Consider the following 20511-nt stretch of genomic DNA (forward strand, 5'->3'; position numbering starts at 1 on the left):
GTCATCAGCCCACTGACTCATTGTGCCTCAGTCTGTTCAGCTTCATGGCCCTGTTTCTATTTTCATCGTGTCCTGACATGAAAATGCCACGACCTTGTGTTTGGTGTGGATCAACTGGAGCTATATATGTGTGTTATGAAGTGTATGTGTTAGTGTGTGAAAAAAAAAAAAAAAAACGTAAACAAACCAAACATGCCCATTGCCCATGGTCATCCTTTCTGAGTGGCCAATGGATTTGTTTTCCCTTCATTTTTTGATAATCACATGAAGATGCAAGGACTCAGGGGGTCTCCTCATCTCATCACTAGATATAATGGAAGAACCAGCAAGAAATTATGAAGAGAAAAGATAGAGATTGCATTAAGACCAATGAGAAAAGGCTGGAATGGACATATCTTAAATTGAATGATATATAAAACAGCATCGTACACATTATTCATCCTTTCCCCTCCCCAATTTTTTCTTAAAAAAACAAGTTATATGGTTGAAGCTACCACTAAAATAACCTATTTGGAGGTTGTTTTCCAAAAATGACATGGCCGATCTGTTATTAAATGCACATTAAAGTCAACAGTAAATAAATTATTATGCTTATTTAATAAAACAAATGAAAGAGAAAGAAAGCATGGTGGATGAATTTAGTGTCACCAGTGTTTTTTTTGGCTTCACTGGCTATAATTGGTAGAATAAGCCCTTTTAAAGTTCACATAATTTACTCAAATCTTCTTTGAAACATTAATCCATTATTTGTCCTTAGCTACCAAAAGATCAGCGGTGTAAAGAGAACTGATGTATCCTACTCAAGTAGAAGTACTGTTACTTGATTGAACTTGTGCTCATGTACAAGTAAAAAGTAGCTCAATTAAATAATACTCAAAGTAAAAGTTACTTGTTACTTTTACCACTTTATTTGAAATTTTATACATAAGGCTGACCTTACCCTGTCATTATTATGACATGACATCTGTTATTAGCATGAGTAAGATGTCATGAAGGCTGTCAATAGGGGTCGTTGTGTCCCTAACCCTTAACCCTAACCTTACCCCACTATATTCCTCCACCTAACCCAAAAAATGCCAACATAGCTCCAAAGGTATGTTATAATTTAGCAAACAACACTTAACGACAGCCTCCATGTCACCTTATTCACGCTAATAACAGATAATGACGACGTAATGTCAGCCTTATGTATAACACTTCAAGTAAAATTTACCATTACATATGGCCATGGTTTCCTTGCATACAGTAAACATCTCATGTATAAACTTAAAAAGGAAGACACCAAATCTTGCACAACTGGAACTTCATTTATTTTCCAAGCATCAGTATAAAACAAAAGGTTTTTCAAAATGTACAATTATTTTTTTTAAAATAAAATAACACCAATTAATTCAATTCTCAGGCTCTAAGTACAGCTACATTTATAAACTCTAAAACTGAAAAAAATAACCAGAATTTGATGCTGTTTTGGCATGGTTGGTTGGCTATGATGTGATGCATTTGATTACTGCCTGGTCAATTCATTTTTTGTAGTTTCACAATGTCCGTTTACTATTTAAAAAAAAAAAAAAAAAAATCACTGATTTAGAAATAAACTCAAAAATGTACAAGTGTCCATAAAAGCAACTCAATGACACAAATGTGAGTACTTGTAATCCATTACTTTCACCTCTGCACAAGATCCTTTTGTATTAAATCCTATTAAAGCACAAGGCACCATAATTGGGTTGCTGATTTATTTCGTGACTGATAATCTGATGCAAATATAAGCACAGAGAAACAGTTTTGGTGGATTTCTGACCAAAATCTGATCAATACAGGGCAGCATCTCTGACATCTGTGCAACTTTTTTGAATCATAACAGGCTAGTTACCAACAAAACAGACAACCATGTGTTAGTAATATATGGGATTTATAGTCATTAACACAATCATTGTCACTTATTTGTATGTAAATCCACTGATTTTACCTTCCTGATGCTTCAGGGCTACATGCATAACTGGAACGACTTCGAACATTCTTATCATCTTTTTTACTTGCCATGCTGTTTGTGCATATCTGGCTTATCCACCCACACACAGACAAGCATTGTCAAAAGGAGTTTGAGTTTTGATGGAGGAGGCTGTTTACTAAAAAAAAAAAAAAGAATCTGGTTTACCCTTCCTTAGGGAGGGCTGGTGCCGGTCATAAATAAGAACAAATAAATACATTTACTTCTTTCTTTTTCTTTTGTGCAAGAAGAAAACGTGCATTGATGTTGCAACAAGATTGTACTTCTTTTAGTGTCAACCAGGTTCTAGCCAAGTCACAGATGTCTATCCTGGAACAGATAACAAAGTGAGAAAGCTCCAACTTTTGGTTAGTGAAAAAATTTATGACAAACACGACAAACTTACGACTAAAACCGTTTCACTAGAACCACCTATACATAAGGTTATTGTTTTGATAGAAGCAGACTAATGGTTACAGTTGTTTTTTATGTTCAGACTATGTGTTGGTTTGAGTTCAATTAATAGAAACCCACATTAATAGTGGTGAGATTTGGTGGAAGTGTAACTGCCACACTTTCATTTCCTTTTATTTTTTATGTATTTTTTTCTTATGTTATTATGGTTGAAAGCCACCAGAGGGCGCTGTCGTTTTCAGAGCAGAGCTTAATTATTTTTAGAAGAAGCGATCTCACAAGAGAAAGAAAGAGGAAGCATGGCTGCGTCTGAATAGTCCCTCCTATCTCCTTTTCTATCCATCGTTTCTTCACCCCCGGAAGTGTTTAAATGGTGGCCATGTTAAAGATCCGAGTTCTTTTTAAGAGCAGGAAAATAGGCTCAATGCCCCCTTTTTTTTAACCTCCTTTAGCCTAGGAAACACTGATGCATCCTTTACCAAAGGAGACGAGATAATGCTGACCCACAATTCCCTCGCGGCAACAACATTTAAAGGGAAACGCACACCTGAGCCCTCACGGAAATTCACGATGAGTAACAGAGATCATGTAAGTTATCAGTGCAATAATATGCCTTCAATTAAATTCAACTTTATTTAAATAGCGCAAATTACAACAAAGTCATCTAAAAGCTCTTAAAAAATATATATATATATAGAGTCCATAGTAAGAAAGAAAGAACCCAACAAGATCCACATGAACAAGCATTTAGTGACAGTGGGAAGAACAGGTTCAGAGGTGGCAGCCATCAGCTTCTACTGGTTGGGTTAGTGAACATTAGGACAAACAGAATAGGATAGAAGGATAGTCCATCCAAGTGTCCCAGACTAGTTGAGCCGCGAACCTTGAACAACTTTAAATTTATAATCTAAAGCCCATATATTATGATATGTAAGACATATTACAAGATTATAACTGACATAAAACAGACACTCTGTGGTTCAAGAAAAAGGAATCAGGGACATTTTTAGCTTCTATTATTGAACATAATTTATATTGGTGAGTGGAAGATGAGTGTGAGCAACTATTCTCAATGTGACGTTCTTTTAGTTTCACTTTTGTTCCTCGTAGCTGGGTAGCCTCTTTTCCTATGATTTAAAATAAAATCTTGTGATATAACCTAAAAAGGTTATATCAGCAGAAAGTTTTATAAATGTGCTTTTAGTCAATTTATGGAAATTTGTAGTTTTGTCACCATGGCAGACGTCACTAATCTTCGCGGCCGTCAGATTATTACGTCACCTAGTTGAAGTGCATCTGATTGTCAAAACAAATGTGATTTACATAAAGCTTCAAACATACTCCCCGCGCACAACGGACTCTGGGCGGACTGTCCGCTTTCCTCAGAGCTTACATACTTGGACCCACCGCCGAATAGTAGTTTCCATTAAAATCCTACATGTCCCATGATTCTTAGTGCTTCTCTGTCGTCCTTGTAGTCCTGGGACATGTTTTAAAGGTGTCGCTACTCTCGTAGCTCGTCTGCCAGTCTCTCCTCTAAGCTCGTGTTCATCTCTCCTCCTGTGTTTCAGCAGGAGGTGACATGCAGGTCGATGTTACATTTAATGCGGGTTGATACAATGCCAAGCAGTGGTTTGTGTGACACCAACTACGCAGAAAGTCCGTGCAGTAATAAAATCTGAGCTTTGCATTTAATATGCCCCGCGGACTCCGCTTTGCGAGTGTACACTCGAGGATGTTTGAGCCTTAACTCCTCTCCTAACACCTTTCCTTAACCCCTTGACTTCATCCACGGGGTTATGGAAAAGTGGATAGAAAAGGAGATAGGAGGGAAATATTCGGATGCAGCCCATGATTCAAGCATGGACAAATAAGAAGAATACAGAAGAAACCTGAAGCTAATTCCTCTCTCAGTACTCAGCCAACGAGGCATTTTGTCTGTTTTATTTTGTAAAAGTTTTTTTTTTTTTTTTTTTTTTGCCAATTTCTGTTTAAGCTAACTGTTGTCTGTGTTTTATAGTTTTCACAGTGTGTTTATTAAGATGAAGTCAATAAATTCATTAATAGAGAAAGCCACTTGTTTCTGTTGGTACCTGGAGGAATTATATACAGTATATCCTATATTTTTGTTACAAGTAAAGAAGGTGTGTGGGTTGGCAATGGAAAAGAGTAGCTATTTCAGAAACTTCCATCCTGAAGCCAGTGAGAAATGTTGCTTTTAGTGCCCTATATAGCTGCCCTATAAAAAAAAAGCTTATTCTGAAGAACAAATTGCATTTATGTTTTTGCATGTTTAGACAAATTCCTTTTGATGGCTCCACACCTGCCTGACTGGTGCGGTGTTGATGGAAACCAATGCTGACAGAACATCTGTTACAAAGGCTAGCTCCCAAAATCGGGGTAAGAGCATGGTTTCAAATGAACCAAGATTAACTTTCATTTAAAATGACTGTGATCCTGAGATACAGGTATCTATTCCAGTAAGTTAAAGGAAACGTAGATTGGGTGACCCCCATAAGAATTTTCAAGGCAATATAAATATGTTTTTGGAAAGAATTCACAGCACCCAGAGATGATCAGTAAAGGAATATTGTCACATTTAACCTGCAAACTCTTCACCCTGCTTTGCTGACGGGTAATTCTCTAATGGATTTTCCTGCATGAAATCGCTTCAATGTCTTCCCAGACTTGTCCCCTGCTACGTCTATTCTCTATCCTACTCATCTGGGGCTGGGTTTCTATTACAGATTTTGGCAAAATAGAAGCGATATTCCTCAATGTCGACAAAGTATAATCGCGCTTTGAATGTGTTTCCATTTAAAGATTGTTTTGGGCGGGAGCCTCGCTGCTCCTGTATAATATCATCCCGCGACACTCCGATGCAGGAAGATGGCTGCTCCAAACCTCCTTATGCAACTATGTATTCTTTTGTTGTTTGCTGTCTAATGTGGCAGTTATAATGTTATATATATATATACGTATAATGCTAAGAAATGTCCCAGTATCCTTCTGTTTACACGTACTGCATCATCTGTTCTCAGATGTAGAACGACCAGGTACGCCACATTCTGTGACATATATTTGAAAACGTATTTCCATAGCGCTTTTGGTGACACATTTCAATATCAAAACATCTGAAATTCCTCCTCATGAGAGTTTCAAAAGTTTTTAGCAATATTTGAGTGTTTTTTCAAAATTCAGGCGTTTCCGTGACCAATTTAGATTTTGCGCATTTCCAAGGGTAATGGATCACAGCACAATCTCATTCGAGTCTTCTCTGTAAACAGTGCAGCTAACTGTCAGCTGTGGCTGCTCCATTGCGCAATAAGAACGTGCATCTGTTGACATGTTCAAAACAGCTCCAACACACATTCTTGTGTTGCACACAGTAATAGATAAAAACCTATTAAGGAAAATGTGGCGAAAAGCACTACAAAAAAGAGTAAATAAAAAAGAAATTCAAAGAAATCAGGTAGAATCTAATGTAATCTGCACTAGAATCAATAACTTGACATCAAACATGGCTGCTCATCATGGGCTGAGTTTTAAGGTATAAAATTGTGCAAAAAAAAATCTAGAAATGTGTCTTTTAAATAAATGTGTATGTAGTTTGAATATTGGTAACCCTGCTGAAAAAACCATTAGGTTTTTAATTATCTAATGGGAATTGGACACCATTAGGTACCATTAGAAGAAACCATCAGGAATCATTAGAAAAAACCATTAGGAACCATTAAAAGAAACCAGTAGGAACCATTAGACTCCTGTAGGAATCTTTAGTATGGACCAGTTAAAGTCCTTTATATTTGTGTAGGAGATAATAGAACCCCATTAGAAAAACAAACTTAACCATTAGGAAAACATAGGTAGTCAATAGAAAGCATCATTAACTATTAGAAACCAATAGAATATACCTAATGGTTGCCTAATGGTTTCTCTGATTTTTTTCAACAGGCAATATTTTAAAAAAATGTATGTCGTACACATGACTAGTAGAGGGACCAGTTATTATAATGCAGTGGGGTTGGGAAGTAGATTTAGTGTTTTCATGACCGTCTGATTTCTTTCTTTTACACTGATAATTTTCGTCTCAATGGGCAGCTGTATCTATTAAATCTAATAATTGCCACACTTGATTTGGATGGGGTAATTAGGAACATTTGCTTTACAAAAACCACTGACTACTCAGGATGTCACCTGAATCAGATCGAATCATTATCCATCAAAGATGCAGCTGCTCTTGTCCCACTTATGTCTGCCTCGCTGCTCTGCACTTGTGTAATTGGGTCTGAATATTACCAGGAAATTAATCTCTCAGCTAGTGTTCAACAATACACATCAGTCTCATTTTGTGTTGGCCTGCGGCAACATCTGTCACATTTAGAACTTCTATGCAGACTCAGAGGAGTGTTCAGTCACACTGTGTATGCGACTATGATCTAGTTGAGATGCTTGGTTAGCTTACTAAAAGGAGTAGAAGTTTAGACTCAACAAACTGTAACATTAGGTTGAATAATCTGGAAACAAAATTTTTTTTTCCTCTTGTCTGCACATGCTGTCAAAGGTCAACACTACAAGAAGTGCAATCATTATGAGACAGCGATGCATGTTTTCTTATTGCAATAAAATACATTGATTTATTTTATTGCTTGATTGTGACCGTCACCAGCCCTCCCCAAGGAAGGGTAAGAAATCTTTTATTATAGGGAGGATATAAAAAGGGAGAGCAGTGTTACACCTAAGTGTAACACTGCTCTCTAAGTGTTTGTCTGGTCTTGTGAGCCTAACAAGAGCCTCTCTCTGTAACTCATCCAAAACCGGAATAATGGAATTAATTAGTTGGTCTCTCAGTGCTATCGATCAGATTTTTTCGACGAAAAGAACCGGGGGTGGTGAACCCGCATGTCCAAGCGGGACGTTTGCGGCTGGATACACCCTTGACCCTTGGAACAAGTGGCGAGTTGTGTGTCTGTCCATCCTTTCCGTGGAAGACGTGGAGGACATCTACATGATTGGAATAATGATAGTAGGCATGCTGCTGATCGGAGCTGGTGGCTTCCTAATCTATCGAAAAGTCCGTACTACGCTGGCGACTGTTTTGGAAAAGCTGCCAGTGATTTCTGAAGGATGTAGCAGGGCTCTGAACACTCAGACTCATGTGTTGATCGATATCAAAAGCAAGCAAGAGCTGCTTTTGGATCGTCTACGCGTTATGGATAACAACTGGGAGAAGTTGGAGGCCCGGCTTGGAAGTGGAAACTAGGCCATTCATTGGATTACAGCAGAGAGACCCAGGACAGAAGGCTATTGGAAATTAACATAGCCTGTATCAAATCACATTGCTTATCTCCCTTTCGGCTCCCCAGCCAGCCAAGGCTAAAGCCAAGGTTGTCTCAACTCTTATCACCAGGAAGTTTCTGCAGACGGTGGCTCTTACCCCCACTCCCTCCCCCCGCTCCTTCCCTACATTCCCACCTGGAACTGTTGATGCTGAACTTTTCCACACGTCATCTGGTTGTCAGTAACGCAGCAACAGGTCTTCAACTTCAAATGCCTCGTCGGCCATCTTTCCCCACCTCCCATCCACAGCTGCATGGAGGCGTGGTTGCAGCGCCCATTGGCAGCACGCCCATGTCCCCAAACGGCTGGAATCCTGCTGTTCTTCCCACCTGACCCCCTCCCCCAGCCAACCTCCCACCCAACCCTTCCCACATGCCTTGTCTCGAGTTGTTTGACTGTGTCATGCTTACATTTATGTTTGCAGAGGCGGTTTTTTTTTCCTGGTTTCACACTGTTTTCTCTGTTTAGGGAAATCAGTTTCAAACTGGCAGTTTTTTTTCCCCTCACCCCTCCTCTCCTCCTGTTGTTGATCCCTTTTTACCCTAAATATGTGGGCGCCGCAAAAGGCTGCCCCGTTGTGTTGATGTGTCTTCTTTCACTGCAACTACCAAGTCAAATTCCTCGTATTGTTCTAAACTGTACCTGGTCAATAAAGCTGATTCTGATTCTGAGAGGGAGGGGGAGGGGAAAGGGAGCAGGGAGGAGAGAGTCAAGGTAGGAAATAGAAAGGTTGGGGAAGAATAGATTGTTTTACAGTGAGGGTGAGATAAAATCTATTAATATTTTATGACCTTGAAGCAGGGGTGGACTGGGACAAAAATTCAGTCCTGGCACTTTCTATCCAGACCAGCCCACTACATTATCAGTCATCATTAAGTCAGTGATGCTCAACATGTGGCTCTTCATGTCTTAATTTTAAATATTATACCCCCAAAAATCCTTTTAACCCCTTTTTACCTATTCCTTTGGCCATTTTGCCACTTTCTTTGTCCCATTTTTGCTCCTTTTAAAAAGTTCTGACCCTTTTTTTAAACTTTAGCTACCCATTGCCAATAAATATCCCTTATTTCCTTTTTTTTGTCATTTTGCAGGGTTTTATTTGACACTTTTATCCAATTTTTGTCCTTTCTATAATTTTTTTGACCACTTTTCATCCAAATGAGCTAACTTTTGCCCAATAAATGTCACTTGTTTCCTTTTTCCCCTAAATTTTGCCTCCTTTTGTTCCAAAATTATGCCCCTCTGTCACTTTTGTTTGCCACATTTTCCCATTTAAGCTACCCTTTACTTTTACATACCACTTTGTTCCTCTTTATGTGGCCATTTTTGGCCACTCATGACTGCTTTTGGCCCATTTTAGTCAATTTTCACTCTTTTCTTGCCAGGTTCTGTACGTTTTGGACCATTTTTGGCCACCTGTTTCCATGTCTGCTTCCACTCGCTTGTCCAAAATAAATAAAAAAAAAACCTAGCTGATTGGACTGGTCCACTTCAGGTCAACAGCCCACCAGGAAGATACCCGGTATGCCAGTTGGCCAGTTCACCCCTGCTTCAAAGTAAGGGTAGATTAACTTCTGTTTTTGCTGTTATCATAACTGGTAAGAATGCTTTATTTCTACAGATATGTGGATGGTACTAAACCCTGAACAGTTTACATTTGCTGCAAATGTCACCAATGGGAAAATGAGTAAAATAAGCAAATGAATCAAAGACAAAAGCTTATATAGCTGAAATGTTCACTAACAGCTAGGGATGTAACGATTAATCGTAAGGCAGTTAAAAATCGATTCATAGGTATCACGGTTGATATCGATTTTTTGAAAATTGAATCGCAGTACTTTTTTTAACCAGCAGAGGGCGCTATCCACAAGTGTAGGCGGCGGGCGGAGTCTGCTAATGCTTTCTTTCTGGCCGCCTTCTACTCTTAAATATGTTAATAAATGATTCATTACCCCTTTAGCACCGAAAGAATATCTGTAATATTACTTGAATATCTGTAAAAGTCACGTTTTTCTATTAGCTCTGTCTGCTAGCATAGCTTCTCTTCTTCACTGCAAGATATCTGCATGCCAACCGACCACTGTGTTACAAGCGCCCTCTGCTGGTCCAAACAAATATGACGTAAATTAGTGTAATCACGGTTTTTTTTTTTTTAAAGTCCAATTGTTAAGGCACAAAATACATTTTCAGTTGCACTTTTAAAAGAAAAAGAACTATTATGCAGTTTTGCATTGTTTATTATAGAACCAGAATTTAAATTAATAGGCTTCATTTTCATTTCTATTATTCCTTTATTTATTTCATTCAAGATTTATTTTTAGTTAAATTACATTGTTTTGAATAGTTCATCAAGGGATTCTTTTGACAATGAAATATAAAAGGAAAATAATACAGTATTTTCTAGTTTTTTTCCCCAAAAAAAAAAAAAATTGTCTACAGTCCCATTTTGTAAAATAAATCGTGAGAGAATCGTATCGTGAACCCAGTATCGTGAATCGAATCGTATCGGGAGTTGAGTGAATCGTTACATCCCTACTAACAGCACAAACATATTGCTTGTTAACAGTTTGTAAAAGGTTTCTTTATTTACTGTGGCTTAAATCCAATTTGGATGCGTACACGATGGGTTAATCAAAAGCATCCATTAGATTTAGCCATTTTTTTGGTTCGTATAAAAAAATGTGAAGCTATTTTGATGTTCCTTCTGTCACCAAACCCAGAAATAGAAAGACTTGGACCTTGATGCAGGTAATAAAGCAGATAGGGTTTGTGAATGGGTAGATTGTATTCAGTCCAAGCAGGTACGTTGCAAGTAACAGTAGCAGAAGTTATAGCAAACCACCAGAAACAAATGAGGTTGCAACAGTGACAGAATAAAACCAATTATATTTGCTTACTGTATATTTGACACATGTAGAGGGGATTCAAAGAGGGCAGAAACCACTACACCGGGGATATAGTTAATTCATAGACAGGAAACATGATGGTCTAGGCAAGGGACAAGATGAAAACTTGTTTGCAATACAGCACCAATTGCCTTTCCAGGCTATTTAGATTTTGACCACATTATGTTTCTTGTACAATGGGGAAAAAACCATATTCTGCAACAGGAGCAACGTGCGCATTTTCCTGCCTCTCAGATTTTGGCTGTAAAACAAGTAGAAATACTGTCAAAATTCCCAGTGCTGGAATAAAAATTGTAATTCCTTTGGTTTTTATTGTTGGCAGATGGTCAAATGTGTCTGCAGAAGTGACCAGTCTGCACTTTATGCTGGCACACTCCACACGAGTCCACTGGAAAGCACAGCAAGCTTATGTTACCCTTTGAGTAAGAACCCCATTAAATCAATTGTTAGCATTATTTTCTCACCGTCCAAACCAATGGAAAAAGGCAGGTGATTCTAATGGATCTTATTTATTTGTCTAAACTTCTGTGACACTAGCATTTGACCAGTTTTGAAGCTATTTATTTAACTTGTTTATGCTTTACCAGGCACAGGTCCTTTGAGGGATATTTAAGCTAAACGTAATATTGGATTACTTCTCAAATCTTAAAAATAATCTTTAACAAACAGACGTTATTATATACTGAATATAAACTAAGGAACAACATCTAAATTTGCCTTGAATTACTGACTTGAAAATGTACGTGTAGTATTACGAGGAACCATCAATTAGAAAGAATGGCCATGTTTTAAACCAACTATTTAATTTAGACTTTTGTGGAAAGAACTTGGAATCTTTCTTTGTAATTTTTGTATTCATATTTTGTAACTGCACCCAAAACTTAATGGAATTTTAATTCTTAATAATGTGCCTTTGGGAAACATTGGTTACATTTATTTAGTAGGAAAACTCTGAAACCTCATTACTTTTATTCAACCATTACATAAAAACGAGAGGACTGTAGAGTAGGAGTTGAGGCTCAAATCCAGTCCTGGAGAAGCCTGTATCCTGCATGTTTAGGATGTCTCCCTGCTTCAACACACCTGAATCTAATGATGTCATCATGCAGCTCTACAGAAAGCCTGATAACAAGTTACAATCAGGTGTGGTGGTCCATGGGGAACAATTAAAACATGCTAAATAGGGGCTCTTACCCAGAATATGGTAAACCTTAAACTCATGGTTCATGACTGTTTTTATCATCCAAATGCTTTATTTCCATTTTCCAGCTTAATGATTAAATATAATTAACTTGTATGGAAAGCACAACCAGTTATATGTGGGAACATAAAGTCAATTCTCCTTTTTAAGCCTTGGTTTTACAATGTTTAAAGAAACTCAGATATGTCTGTTTTCAGATGTGGAGCAGAGATTTTAAAAGTGAGGGTGTTCTAAGGGTAGGGCAACCGTCGACCCTCAATTTAGTTTATTCAATTCATTTCATAAAACCATGATAAAGCTGTTATTGAGTGATTTTACAACTTTCTTAATCCCATTTTTGCCCCTTTTCCAAAAAATGTGACACATTTGTTTTTTCAGACTTTTTCCCTCGTTTTTGTTCATTTTTGCAAGTTGTTTTAGACACTTTTATTCAATTTTTGTCCATCCTTTTACCATTTTTTTTGGGCCACTTTTCATCCAAATAAGCTACTGTTGGACCAATAAATATTTTTTTTAGTATTGTTTGCCACATTTTGATAATTTAAGCTACCTTTTGCCGTTACACCTGTTTCCTCTTTTTTTTTTTGCCACTCTTGACTGCTTTTGGCCCATTTTAGTCACTTTTCACTCTTTTCTTGCCATGAACTGGTGGAGAGTATGAGCTCAATGAAGTCCATACTCAGTAACAGCAGTCACTCCCTACACGACAGCAGCCACAGTGACAGGAGGTCTTTTATCCCAGCTGCCATAAGATTGTACAATGGATCCTACTAATGCGCACTTTTATTACAATCTTTTTTAGGAACTTTTTAACTTATTTTTGTATTTATGAGTAAGTGTGTGGAATGTATGGCACACTGTATGTTACTGGGCACTTGTATTTCCCCTTCTGGAGATCAATAAAGTATCTATCTATCAATCTCTTTATGTTTTATGTTTTTTGTTGTTTTTTTTCCACCTGTTACTCATTTTTTGTCACTTTACTCATCGCTATTGACTCTTGTCACCATTGATCACCATTCAATCAATCCAACTGGACTAATACATGTTCAACAATGAATCCCTTTTTTTGTTTTAATGACAGTGCAGGTGTCTGTTATTGGTGTATATATAACTGTGAAAGGCTCATTGGTTAGAGATGCGATTCCATTGTCAAAGTTGTTGGATTAAAAAGTGGAGGAGTATTTCTTTGTGTTTGTTTTTTGTTTTTTTTTGTAGCAGAGATTAAAACCAATACGTTTTAGTTTTGGAGAAAACTGGCTTTGGTGTCTGTTGGATTGGGAGTAATGGAGAATTGTATGACAAAGCCCCCAATAAAAATGATTAATATGGCAAATCCCAAAAAGATGAGCTAAAAAAAGACATTTTTTTTTCAATATGTGAGCAAGCTTTTCAATATAAGAGCCAAGGAGTGATACCAGTAGCACCAACTTGCTCAGGGTGACTCATCACTGATGAGATTACAATGTCATGGATGTTTACAGATGGTGGCGAAGCAAAAAATATATCAAGATTGAAACAACCCAAGGGTCTAAATAAGAAAAATATCTTGTGGCTTATAACATTTAAGCCTCGACAAAAATAAACAATGACATCCTTCTATTTCCAAACTGCTGCACAATCTCTCTGCCTGAGCGGAGTCATTCTTATAATGTTAGAATAGATCTAAAACATCCCCATGAAAGATAGTGGGGTTAAACACCTTGATTATTCATCAGTATTTTTATTGACAAATTCACAGTTTCGAATAAAAAAAAGAGGGACGGACATGAAAGAAGGTTGTTGGTCTTGAATAGATGAATTGATGAATTGCATTTTATCAAAAAAAAAACAAAAAAAAACTTAAAAGAACTACTTTAAAAATGATAATATCCTTATTGTTGCATTACTAATGTACACCAGCAAATTAAAGTGACGAACCAAAAAATGATTTATAGCTTTTACTAATTTAGCCAAAAGGTAAATTACTGCACTACACTAGGACATTTTTATTGCATGTCCTAGAGCAGTTTTAGCTATTCATATCTGCACGAGTCATCACTTAGTTTTACCTGCTTTCACCTTTGTCTCCTATTTTGCTCCAAGGGAGTTCAAGCAAAGCTGTGATTATGAAACGTTTGACTCACAGAGACCAGTTAGAAGCCTTTTTTCTTCCCACGTTGCATTAAAAAGATGTCACACTATTACTTTCGGCTGGACGCTGTAAGTCAGTGGTGTATTACTCGGCGAGAGTCACCGTGGCGTTAATTATTATGGTTATATATGTGAATGTATTGAAAAAATATGGTGTGGGAAGTGAGATTAGAGATTGGCAGCACTTTTACACCATGTCGGTGGTCTGAGGTTTTTTAGACTCACCACAATAACAACCTGTGGACCAATAGACGTCACATTGACAGGTAACATTTATGGAAAGGGCAGAAATCAGTTTGAGTGTGGGAAAACAAAAGGCACAGAAGGTAAGATGGGGTCATTTGTGGATCAGATTTGTATTCCAACACATCTCTGATTTCTCATCACCCGACTCAAGCACTCTCCGATGCACCTCATTGATCCGTATCATGTCAGTAAAGGAAAGGACAGCACGAATGTCTTGCATCTGACAGTTTTCTTTGAGGTTCAATTTCTTGCTGGTTATTTATTTCAGCGAATGGTTGCATTCTGTCGACAAGATGGAAAAACAGTGTCATCTTAACAGTGACCACAAAATGAGCAGCATCATTTTTTGCTGATGTTTTATTATCGGTGGTGAAACGACTCTTTTTGTATTTAGAGGAAAAGTCAGCAGAGCTTAAAAAATTTTATTATTATTTTTTTTTACAAAGCTTTGAATGTTTTATTGTTTGTTTTAAAAAAAATATCCTGTTAATGAAACGTCTGGAAATTATGACTTACAAAAAAATGACCATATCATCAGCAAAACTGCATTTACTATCTATTATTATTATTTTCAAGAGAGGGCACATCATAGCATTCTCAATCGGGGCTATCAGAAGGTTCAATAGTATTATCAATATTGATAAATTTAGACAAAAACAGAGAACAAAATCCAGTAGATTTAATAAACTTTGTAATTCTCTATCATTGGTTTACTCTCATATGCCTGTGTTCAATTCTCTGAGGGTAGGAATTGCATTATTTCAATGGGTGTCTTCATAACATTACAAACTAGTAATACACAATATTATGGGCACGTTATCTTTATTGGCCAATATTGGTTTTAAGATTATGTGTCATTGTATCGGGTATTATTATTGGTATCGATGAAATTAGTTGTAAAATATTGGCATATTGGATATCCGTCAAATATCCAATTCCCTGCATATTTACAAACTTTATATATGGCACCTTTAAGGAGAATACAGTTAAATACACAAGCAGACTGTGTTTTTTTTCAGTGTGTTAGTGTCCAATGCAATGTTAAATACTACTACACTTCAGTGGTTGCATTAAATTAATGCTTATTTTCACTGAAACATTGTGACAAATGATTTTAAGTGTCAGACTGGGTTCATGCGTTGTGGTAAGATATGGTTTTTTTTTTTTTTTTTTACTTGATCTGCACATGTCAAAGGTCAACACTACATGTAGAGTAATCTTTTTCACGACAGCGATGCATGTTTTGTTATTGCAGTTAAATAAATACATTTATTTCATTGCATAGTTGTGATTAGAAAGGGTAAGAAAAACTTTCTTCTATGCGACAATATTCTAATGACAACTTTCCCACACCATGGGCATGAATGTGTGTGTGTGTGTGTGTGTGTGTGTGTGTGTGTGTGACCTACTACTCACAACTAAACAAAGGGGCAAAACAAAACTTGGTCAATCATTTTCTGAAAATCATTTTCTGGAGGTACCGTAAATATCCCTAGGGTCACATTAACCCCAAGAGCAAAATGTGTTAGTATTATTTGAGGATAATAGGAGGGTTGAATAAGTTTAACTGAGGTATATGACAAACAAAGAGAAATATAAACAAAAACAACATATAAGTTAAATTACCCCCATAATTTATATAATCTACAACAGGGGTCACCAACCTTTCTGAAACTGTGAGCTACTTCATATGTACTGTATAGTCTAAAGGGCAACCAGTTTGAAAAGCACTTCTTAGATACTAAACGTTCACGGTTTCACTTTAATTAGACGATTTAATTTAATTTAAAGGCACTACGCAGACTTTTTGACCTAAAGATTTGACCCATATGAGTTATTTTAAATGGTTCCTCAGGCCAATATACAGCACTTGACAGTATCAATGCTCCGAGCGGGGCTTCACTCTTGAAATACCGACTATATAAGTTTGGAGAGACGAACCGTCTTTGACCAGGTCATGTGACCTGGAGAATGCCTGGAGAACGTTTCACTTTATGGCAGTCACGTGACTCCTGGTCATGGCCGAGGCAAGCAAAAAGTTTAAAACTGCTTGTGAAGAGGCTAAAAAGACGTCGCGGCGCGAGCCAATCCCCGCTTCGCACCCCAGCCCGACCAACCCATCCCTTAGAGCCAATCCTTATCCCGAAGTTGGAGGTCAACATCGTCTGCACACACAATCAAAAGACAAGGGAGGCTGGCCCCACCGACTGACTGTTTGTTGATTTTTGCGACAGTGCTGCGGCGCTTGTGGCCACTCGGGGCGCTTGGCGTGAAAGTTACAGATCCAGCGCCTCTAGAGGCCAAAAGTTACACAGTGTGCCTTTAACAATTTAACAAACTGAACAAAATAATCTAATAACATGTAACATTTGTAAAATTTAACAAAATCTACCATGCTTTTTAAAAAAATATATCTCATATTATATTATATATAACATACCACTGACCATACGCCAGATTTGCAACACTTAAAAACATTTGTCACAATGTTTCAGTGAAAATAAACATTGAAGATACTTAATTTAATACTAAAACGTTATCACGTGCAGCAGCATTTAAATCTACTAACTAACTACATCTGTTATGTATGTATTTATCTTTTTGGTTTGAATCCTGGAAAATAAATCAGATTTTAGATGGAGATCATTGGTGACCAGAGCTCCTGAGGGCACCTCACGTGATCCATGCGGGCTACCTGGTGCCCGCGGGCACCGTGTTGGTGACCCCTGGTCAACAATATCAAAGTCTGATGCATAAATGCCATCATGACATGAGTCCAAAGCTTTCAATCACAGTCGCTTACTTTACATATGCTCCAGTGCCCGGCGACCCTGGAAAGCATAAGCAGTCAATGAAAGGAGAGGGATGCCAATGCAACTCTGACTGTGCGACTTTTCTTTGCACCCTCCTTCTGGCACCACTCACCGGCTATTATGGCATCTATATTGACTTTTAGATCAATGCTGCCTCAGTGTTATTCACGACTGCAATGTGTTAAGGCATCTGTGGCGGATGCCAAAGAAAAAAAAAAAAAAAAAGAGTCCTTGAGCTGTCCCTTGCTAATCGTGTCTAAGTCCCTGGTGTTTCCCATTGAATGTATAAATGTCTAAACTCTTGCTGCTGCTCCTTAATTAAAATCTGATGGCTACTTGGCTCGGTATTTGCAGACCAAAGGGAAGCCCTTTCCTCCTCACAGACAGACACACCAATGGAGAACACAGATAATAGGTCAGTCCCTACTAAATATAACCTATACTATAGAAAACATAACATTTGGTTTTCTACTAGGAAGTAAATCAAAATAATATATAAAATACTATCAACTTAATTTGAAACCACTGAGTTTATATTGGAAAAATTATTATGGACCCAAAGCAGCGACAAACATATTTTAATGTAGGCAGAGGTGAAAGTAACGGATTACAAGTACTCACGTTGTTGTAATTGAGTTGCTTACTTTACGTACGTTTTAAAAGAAGTAAAGTACTTTGTTACATTTCTGCACGACAATTACCGAGTAAATTATTATTTTTTCTTTTAAAATGATCAACGGACATTGTGAAACTACAAAAAAATGAAATGACCAGACAACAATCAAATGGCGACTGTAGGAGCCACTGTATGATTTATTGTTGTGCTACCTCCGTATAATATGTTTAGCGTCTACCTGACCCATACATGGGCGGGGCATGCAGGTTATTTAGGTTGCTATGGTGTGGTGCACAGGTGTGGTGAATCAGGGAGAAACAAACAGTTTTCGACGGTACTGCCAGGGCTCTTGTGAATGGGTTCTCTGTGTTCAGTTTTACATTTAAGTGGCACCTTTCTTGTATTCACAATCCCCTGTTTATTTACTGTATTAAAGAGCAAATAATACCTAAACTCCAACAGATTATTTTCATATTCTTTACCAATCAAGTATCTGTCAAAACAACAATTCCTGCAACACCAGAAGGGAACAAAGTGAAAGGACTTGAACGCATCAGCAACAGTACCCTAATGCAATATATTATATATATTAACATAATAAATTAGGTTCCAATTGTGCAAGATTTGGTCTTTTCCTTTTAAAGTTTATACATGAGATGTTTACTGTACGCAAGGGTGGCAAGATTTATTACCAAGAATAAACGTGTGTATGTGTGTGTGTGTTTGAGGGGGGAATAGTAAATAGTGACTTTTACTTGAGCTACGTTTTGAATACAATTTCAATCAAATAACAGTACTTCTACTTGAGTAGGATATATTACAGTATTCTTTACACCTAGGCTCTGAACGTAGGCCTATTTGTTCACACAAATAACGCTAGAAGTCATTAATAAAACCAAGTAACGAGCCTATTCTTTCCTATTCTGTTCTATTTTGTTTTGTGTGCTTTGTAGAGCAGACATAAATTACCCTGCATGGCAAGGTTGTGTGCGTGTGTAAGTGATTGAGCATGCATGGCTATGTTGTTTACCCAGATATGCATTTCCCTGCAACCGTTCCTGTGTGTGTGTCCGTGCGTGTGTTTGTGTGTGTGTGTGTGTGTGTGCTGTTTGTGTGACGCAGTCTCAATTTGAACTTTTGTCAGCTGCACGCATACCCTGGCCCTGTGCTACAGGGAAATGTGGGCGTTGTGTCTGCCAGGCCTCTTACACTTGGCTTGTCTACATGCATTACTTACACACACACAAACACGGGGCCACACATGCATACGCACTGCAGAGGGTTGGACCAAGACACACACACAAACACACATTCCAACTTGCATACATGCTGGGCCTGCACAGACATGCATGGTCATACATGCACAACATGCATGACCACAATCAAACAAAAGGTGGGCGTCCATAGAGGATCTCATATCGTTGAATAGTTCATATTGAAACAGGCCATGATGCAGCCTGTGGCAGGAGGATAATTTGGGCTTCTCTGAATCATATCAAGCTCTCTCTCTCTCTCTCTCTCTCTCTCTCTCTCTCTCTCTCTCTCTCTCTCTCGCTCTCTCTCTCTCTCTCTCTCTCTCTCTTAATTAAATTCAAAGCAGCTTTATTGGCATGAGAAACAAGTTTGCATTGCTAAAGCAAGTGTGACATAGAACAATGTACATACAAAAAGAATAGATATTAAAAAAAAAATAGCAACATTTGTGTTGTGCAAAATAATACAATAAATTAAAATAGAATAGAAATTGGGTTTCACTATAAATATGTAGAACAAAATGTACAGTTCTGTTATAAGTGTTATAAAAGGGGAAAAGGTTATGTACTGGGTTTTACATATATCCATATACACACCTTAGATTGTAAAAAGAACAGATGGGACAAGTTCCCCGGTGCGGTGAAGCTTTTTTATTAATTTATTTTTTTTAGAGCTTCCCCTGCTGACTGGCTGCAGTATAGGTCATAAACCCCGCCTCCTCAATGATAACAGATGGGATGTGGGTCAAACTGTACAGTTAAAATACTCACTTTTTTTCCAACCCTATACTCTGCTGTGATCATTAGTTATTATCAACCTACATTGTGTTCAAGTGCTCATTTTTTTCTGTGAAGTTTGTTTTAAATAAGTAAATAAGTTATTTGAGGTTGAAAAACAGGATTTTGCTTAGCTCTTTTTGTGAATAGCAGTAGCAGTTACGTCGTGAAGGAAAGCCGAGTCGCCATTTAACATTTTCTGGTGAGTTTTTTCGTCTTTTTTGAGCTGTCAAAATGAGTTGTTCTGCAGTAAACTGTCCTAAGCCGTTGGTAGAATTTCCAGTGGGAAATGGGCAGGGCGTGTTACCAGGGCTCCCCTCGCCGGACTCCACTGCGCAGGCTCTGCCTCCAAATGACGTCAAAATTGCAAGATGGAAGCGACCCTAAGCGTCGTATTTTGGCTTCAAGAACGTTGAGTGGTAACAACAGCTACAGTGCGCGCCCACTGATACACACACAAACATACATGCATGGGTAGACTGTCTATATATACATAAATGTGGTGATCCTTTTTTGGCCCAAGTGCCCCCTTCTCTTATTTCTAAATCCAAGTACTTCGTTCATCTAACGACAACATTTTGCTCAGAATACTGTGGAAAAAAACCAATATAGAGCATAATGATGGAATAAATGAATGATAACACATTTTAAATAATCCCATTGTAAATAAGTAAAATTGAACTGTATTTAGTGCCTCCTGAATGGATTTATTTCTATAGTTTTTAATCATTTCAAGTCACCTCCCACCTCGTGTGGTCTTATACTTTCAGTTCACGTTCTAATCAATATTATGATTATCATTTTTCACAAAAAATAGACACT

The sequence above is a fragment of the Gouania willdenowi genome, chromosome 14 (assembly GCF_900634775.1).
Source record: "Gouania willdenowi chromosome 14, fGouWil2.1, whole genome shotgun sequence".
NCBI lineage: Eukaryota > Metazoa > Chordata > Actinopteri > Blenniiformes > Gobiesocidae > Gouania > Gouania willdenowi.